Here is a 7,711-nt window from a genome sequence, read left to right as displayed (position 1 = left end):
TTTTTTTTTTTTTTTTTTTTTTTTTTTTTTTTTGCTTTTGTGAATGGAGTTTTCTCTTCCCTTCCCTTGTATGTTCTAATTGGTTATTTTGTATATGTGAAGCCTATTGCTTTCTGCATAGGTGTTAATCAGAGTCCAATCAAGAGACAGGCATAGCACCAATTATTTTAACAGAGATTATTTAAGACAAAGAATTGTTAACTGGTATGAAGGTGTAAAGTGGGTAACTGAAAAGGTAAAAAGATGATACTAAGTAATCACAGAAGAAGAAAACTTCAGGAAGCAGTTACCATCCTTAGGGCTGCATAACAAAGGCACAGGGACAGAGGTATTAAATCTAGAACTTTAGGGTGGGGGAACCCATGGAGTTGAATCTCTGTGAGGAGGAAGCTGCTTGGCTGATGCTGGAATCTCCAAGCTCAGAGGAAGGGTAATGGGACCTGGACATTGGCCGGCTGTTGCTGGTGTCTCTGAAGGGTACACAACATGGCTGGTTCTGTAATTCTTGGAGAAATTAAAAACTGGATTCCACTGATACTACTGGAATGAGGAATTATTGCTTGGAGACATTCACAGGAATAGGAAGCTGGCAGGAAGGCAAGAGGAACAAGCAAATTCCTCCTTCCCCTGCAACCTGCAGTCTCCCTCTGGGGTCCCTTCTATTGAAGCCATAGAGGGAGCTGCTTGCAAAACTGAAACTGGGTTTGTGGAGTCCTAGCTCCTGCATCACAAAAGTGAGTATAGAAGGGTGGGTCTGGAGCTGAGCGACAAGAGCTTAGTAGCTGGCATAGCATGATAATTGTATATTCCTTGGTTTTACTAAGAGTTGCTTGTAGTAATTTGTTCATGGTTCGTTTTGCTTTTAGGATTATATCATCTGCAAATAGAGATTTTTTAGAACCTCTTCCTGTATAATTTTTGCCATTAATCTTTTGATCTTGCTTCCTAAAATGTCTCAAACACAGTGACTACTGCTCTTGGAAAAAATTATTGTCCATCGTTGGAGATACTTTGTGAGGAGGGATGGTGCTGGATAGAAGAAAGCTTTTCTTTATGGTCTTCCTTGATGAGTGTTTAGAAAAAGCTAACACAGCACTGCATGCTATTTCTTGACTATACCTAGGACACTGGCGGCACCTAGTAATTGCTAAATACTGGTGAGACAGATATGTAGGTCTGCCTGTCCATCCACTCTTCCTTGTTTTGACCTGGTTATATCCATTCTTTTTCTGATATATGAAGGAGATGTCCAATGGGGCATTCCATGTCATTACAGTGATTGGTTCAGACGTTGTCATGTGTTCTAAGCCAGGACAGTAATTCTCAACCTCAGAATTTTTGCTGAAGTTGATGGAAAGAAGCCATCTGTCTTTTCCTTGAGTGTCTTCAGTTATTTGCTTCTAAGCCTGGTGCTTTCAATGACTACCCTTGCTTCCACTCAGAGAGAACACTTGTTAGTAACTGGAAAAAGATTTCTGGTCGTTTCATCTGAGCACCTGGTTCCAAACCATGCCTGAAATTTTAGGTCTAAGGCCCTTTAAGTGAGCAATAGTGTCCTTTGCAGTTTAAAGCAGATTGAGTTGAATTTCCCATTTCTTATGATTAAATGAGTCCTATTTGAGCAAGTATTAATTGTATTCATTGTTACTAGAACTTATAGGCCATGCAAATCTGTGAGAACACTTTTAGTGTCAAATACTACAGAACCAAACAGGTTTACTAGAATGCTTTCTCTATGATGTTTTACAGCTCTTTCTTTGCTTTGAACAATTTTCTTGATCCTAATGACCCTATGTCTGCTCTGGTTTTCTTGCCTCCATTGTCTGTGATTATCTTCCCATTCTTTCTCAAGGACAATCATGGACCATTGTCATGGTCAATTGTCTTGAAGATGATCATAGACCAATCATGGACAGCCTCTAGGTCTACCATTGCCTGTAAGCTCTAGACACAAGTGCATGTTTGCTTTAAGAGCCAGAAAATCAGGAAAACCACAGCAAACACCCACCCATCTTCTTCCGTCTTCTGGTTCTCTCTGGTCCTAGACTGTGACTTCTGGTTTCCATTCCACAGTTTAACTGAGGTAGATCCTTTGAATGGTAACACCTCATGACTGAATTGGGTTTTCCATGTGCATCATATTTTTGGCTTTTATAGTTAATCTCTGTTTGTACCATTGCAACCAGTCTCCCTGAGGGCTGCTCTGGGTCCCCACTGGGTGACTGTTGAGTGAGCCTGTAGGAGTGAGTAATAGATGATGTACAAGTGATTGATTCTGTTTGGTTCAGTCATTCAGTCAGCAAATATAACCAATATCTTATTCATCTTATTTTGTTTTCCACAAGAGAGAAGACCAATACAAGAAACCCCTAGGAAGATGTGAAGAGCAGCATTATTTCATTGACCAGTGCAATTGGTCCCAACGCACCACTATCTGATATTGCAGACAAGCAGGGGTGGGGCCCTGACTTTTGCAGGCAGGGAGGTGGAGCCATCCTAGGAATGGAAGGTGACTTCTTCTAGGACACACAGCAACATTTGCAAAGTGTTTCTGAATAAAGCTTCAGGGCAGCCATGCTTTCTGCCTGGAACCGTGCGTTCCTGGGAGATTCATCTGGCATGTAAAGAAAGTGAGATGGTTGAAACACAGAGGGATAGGTATGTGCAAATTAAGTCCTTTTCTTTTTAGTAACTGCAGGGAAGGTGCAAAGAAGCTGGTAAATAAGGCTGTGGGAAATCGATAGAAACGTTCTCACCCTGCATGATTATTATCACCATTAATCATGATCAGACTTTATTGTGTGCTGACAGTGTAGCTAGTATAGTGCCAAACACAGATATGGATGTGGTCTTCATCAAAAAAGACAATAATCCATAAAGCAGCAGGAGAAGAGCAATCATCTAGGTGAGGAAGGGCAAGCTGCCACCTGGTTTCATTTTATTTCTGTTTCGGACCTTCTCACCATTGAAAGAGTATTTTGCTGTAATTGTGAAGACCCCCCTGCCCACCACTGCTGGCTTCTAGATTTTGCAGGATGTTCATCATTTAAGAGCACAATGTTTTGCTAAAAATTATTCCAACTATACTCATATTCTTTCTATTTTGTACAGTCTCCCATTTTGATCAGGAATAAAAACAGTAGTCATGCTTTGCAAAACTTTCATTATAAGAACTGAGATGAAAAGTAATAAAAGAGGGATGCTCTCAGGAGAAAAACTTGGAAGAGAGCATAATGTATCAGCCAAATAGAGGAATTGAACAAAACTGCTTTCTAGCTTAAGACTATATCAGACATAGGGGAAAAAAAGAATAAGCCAGGTTGATTAAAACAACTTATCACCTTAAAAAAAATTCAGGATGATGAAGTCTGAGCATATAAATTACATCTCTGCCCATTCAGTTAGGAGAGCAGAGTGATGAGGTTGCTTAGAAAGAATGCTCGAGGATATCACCGCAATCTTTAGATCCCTTTCTTATCCTTATCTTTTTTTTTTGCAATTGATGTTTGTTTGCTTCATTAAGTGAGAGCTTTTCGCCTTCCTCTTCCTCCTCCTCTTCCTCCTCCTCCTCTGCATTCCTTTATTTCTAGATCTGAAAACTGACTTTAAAAGTAGCCCTCCTGGGCTCAGTTTAATAATGAAGCTATAGGAAACTCTCTGTTGCTGGTCTTACTACATGGAATCTTAACAGCTTGAAATTTTTATGGTAGTTATTGGTCATTCAATTGTCAGCTGTTTGTGAGTTGAATTTAAATTTATAAACAATCCTTTAGCACCTACAAAGTGCTAGGCAGCAGGGATGCTGGAGTGAAAAAGTATTTGCTGCCTTCAATTTTCTTATAATCTATCAGAATAGCAGTATGCAAACCACAGGGTGAGTTTCTGCAGCATGTCTAATGCTATGTTAGGTACACGGTAGGCATCCAATGTACTTTGGGACATCCTTTCTTTTTCACACATAAATGTCCTATATGATAGTAGGAGCCATTATAGAGGGACGGAACAAGGAGCATGTGGGACAAGGAAGGGAGTGGTCAGCTTTCTCTGGGGAAATGTGGGAGGGGTACATTGTGAGGTTAGCTTCAGCTGAGCAGTAATTTACCAAGTAGGCAAGATCAAGAGGAAGAAAAAGGAGAATGATGAAAGCACATGGGGGAGAAACAGTATGGTGGATTAGGAAAGCAGCAAGAGATTTGGGATGAATGGAGTATGGCCTGTGAGAAGATGGGAGCTGGCAAGAAATGCCTGGGAAGGATGGTGGGGGCCAGCTGAGGAAAGGCACTGCCTGTGTGCACAGGAACTTAAATCTTCCCCTCCAGATAGTGGGGAGCTTCTGAACAAGTGAGTCACTGGATCAATTCTGCATCCATGTTTAATTTTCTTCATTTTTCTTCATTACGACTTTGCAAATGAAGACAAGTTGCTACCAGTAGAGCATGCTGGCTGGCAGTGGGAATGAGTTTGAAATGAATCCCTGTTTCCTTCTCCTCACCTCTCTAGGGATCAGTCACACTGCTGTGAGTTAACCAGCCTTGAGGCTGGAGTGAAGGGAGCATTGTTAACCTAGAGTCTGAGCCAGGGGCCTGGGCAGCTATGCTTATACCTCAAGCCATTGAGCTCCTTTGTGGCTCAAAGGAACTTCTGTATCATGAAAGGATGACTGCAAGGGGGGGCTGGAGTTTATGGTGCATTAGAATTGGTTACTATCTGAGGCCTTGAGAGCCATCTCCCTTTAAAGTGAATATTTTGAACACCACCAACCAAGAGATGGCTTGGGGACTTTTCAGAGCTCAACAGAAGCTGATAGAAAATGCCAGAGGGGCTAGATCAGCCCCAGTATTTTGAGTTCTTAGCCAGACTTGCCCATAAAAGGTAGCTACTCCAGTATGGCTGCAAGAACACCTGATGGGCTACACTCAGTTTTGATTAGTGGAAGCCATAGAAGCCCTGCTCCACCACTGTGACTGCCTCTGTAAGTTTCTCTTTCTGATCACAAGGTCCTGATTCTGGAGATGAGACAGGGAAAGCCTGGATGAGAGGAAGAGGGGATGAGGGGGAAAGGGGGAGAAGGAAGAAAGAGGGAAGAGGGGAGAGAGAGAGAGGGGAAGGGAAAGGGACAGAGGAGGAAGAGGGAGAGGGAAGGACAAGTTGGAAGGTAGGGGAAAAGAAGAGAGTGGGAGGGGTAGAGGGGGGAAGGAAGGGAGGGAGGGGAGAAGAGAAAGGGAAGGAAAGAGAAGGGAAAGGAAGGGAAGAAAAAAAAGAAGAGAGAAATGACTCATCCTCTCAAGCCATGCAGCAAGTTCCTGGTGAAGCCTTGACTCCAAAGGTTGGTTAATGCTTCCTATGGTGACCCATGTGCATGGCTTGATTCTAGGTGCTGTGAGTAGTGATTCACTACTATAAATATAAATAAAATATGAATAATGGGGATATTTATAACCTGGTTAGGGAAATAAGACTGAAGCTAAGACAACTGTAACTTAATATTTATAATAGTCCTATTTTTTGAGTATCTGTTATGTGGTAGGCATTTTACAGGGTGCTTTTATACTTTTTGACTATTATGAGCTGAGCACATGAGACTGTAATATTATTCCCATTCTGCAGATGAGGAAACTGAAGCTCAAAGAGATGAGGTCACTTGCTCAAGATCCATCTAAGTTCTAAGGGGGCAAGGAGTTGGTCTAGGATGAGCTTAGCATTGAGACTCTGGAGTCTATCGCATGTTAATTAGGTGCTTAATGAACATTTGAGTGGTGAGTGAATGTACAGTCACATAGTTAGAAAGAGCCCAAGGTGGGCTTGGAATCCAAGGCTTATGATTCGAAACCAATTCTATCCACTGTCACATAACAGAGGGCAGTAGAAGGCAATTGCCAAACTCAACATGGAGACAGTAAGATACTGGGGAGACCCAAGGAGAAAGAATAGATATAGCACAGGCCGTGTGTGGTCAGAGGTGTCATGAGACAGTGGGGATTGAAATGGGCCTTGAAGGTCAAGCAGTATTTGGGTGACTGGAGGGGAAAGGTCAGTGTGTCCTGGATGCTTGAGAGGCAGTGGAATCTCCTTGTAAAGAGCTTAGCTTCCTGGTGAAGACTTCTGGGTTTAAAAACCTTAGTCTACCACTAGGAAGTTGTGTGATGCTGGGCAAACCTCTTCATGCCTTAGTTATCTCATTTACGACTGGGCATAATTCAGAATAATTCATGTAAAAGAGTTTGCAGACAGTGTCTGGGACACAGTGTTGACTCAATAAATGTGAGTTGTCATTAGGTCAAAGCAAAGCGCTTCCTTCCTATGGGGCAGAGAGCAGAGTTGGGAAGATAGGATGGGATCAGAATGTTCTGAGCCTTGAACACAGAGTAAAGATTCTGAATTTGACTTTCCGCTCAAAAAGTTTGTCTCTGACAAGATAATAATGGTTCTAAAGATTACATTGCTGCTGAGTTAGTGTCATTTCCTGCTCATTGTGCATTGACAAGTTGGGCCCTTGTAGAAAGTCCTTGACTGTCCCAAGCCAGCAGATGGTTTCTATGTTCCTGCTTTTATGTCTGGTAGTATGTTGTTTCTCTGGGGGGCTTGGATCACAGCCTAAATCTAGAGGGAACTTTACTGAGACCTAGTAAATGGAAGCCAGGCCATAGACAAAACAAAAGCCAAAACTCCCGATAAAAAGAGAATAGACCAATAAACAAACCCACAGCCTGGAGAAAGATAAGTTTTATAATAGCGTTTGAAGATTGAGAAAACCTTGAAACTAGCTCCAGCACTGTCACCCTCACCTGTGTACTGAGAGACGGCTGCAATTTCTCTCAGCCTTTCTGCACATTAATGCCTGAAAAATGCAATAATCAAGTTCACAGATGTGAAATTTACTTAGGAGGCAGCCTATTTGCCACAATCACTGGCTCGAGTGCTGGTACTTGGGAAAATTTTGCCAAGTGGATAATAACACCAGCCTTCACCCTACATGATAGATTAGCATTGAATCATAATATTCAGTGAGCATTTTTCATCTATTGCTTTGGAGTATTTTATAAGATGGAATCCTATTGTTTTCACTTCATCTTGATACATCATATTGCTTAATTATTCCAGACAATTTATCTCTGTTCTTTTGCTCATCTTTTCTCAATCCTTTCCCACTATTGCTTCTGTCAGAAGATTGAAATCCTGAAGATAATTGTCAGAATAAAGGCACCCCGAAGTCTGCAGGAGGCACCCCAAAGACTGAGATCTTGGACTGTTGAGGCTTTGAACAATATAAACTCAAAAACTGCCATTGCTCTTATTAAGACAATATTTCCCACTTAAGGCTCTACTGAGAAAGCTGGAAAAGTTAAGATGATTCAGAAACGGGTGGCAGACAAAGAACTAAAACATATAATTCAGTAGAAATGTTTAAAGGAGACATTATAGTTGATAGCACAGAGTGGAAGGTTTGAAACAACTTAACGCTTTTAAAAAGTTATGAAGTATTCTAAGAAGAAAGATAAAGGTACCCTGTTGTCTAAGGGGGCGGGCAGCAGGGTATGATAGCAAGATAGAGTGGCCTTGGTGAAATCAGGAAGAACTGGCATCCAACCTTAGATCTACCACATGCCACGGTGAAACACTGGGTATGCTACTTAGCTTCTTTGACCCTCAGTTCCATCATTTATAGAAAGAGAATTATAACACTGATTTCATGGGACTATTTTGAAGATTT

This window comes from Rhinopithecus bieti, unplaced genomic scaffold (assembly GCF_001698545.2).
Source record: "Rhinopithecus bieti isolate Rb0 unplaced genomic scaffold, ASM169854v2 scaffold_13348, whole genome shotgun sequence".
Classification (NCBI taxonomy): Eukaryota; Metazoa; Chordata; class Mammalia; order Primates; family Cercopithecidae; genus Rhinopithecus; species Rhinopithecus bieti.
This window is presented reverse-complemented; position numbering follows the sequence as displayed.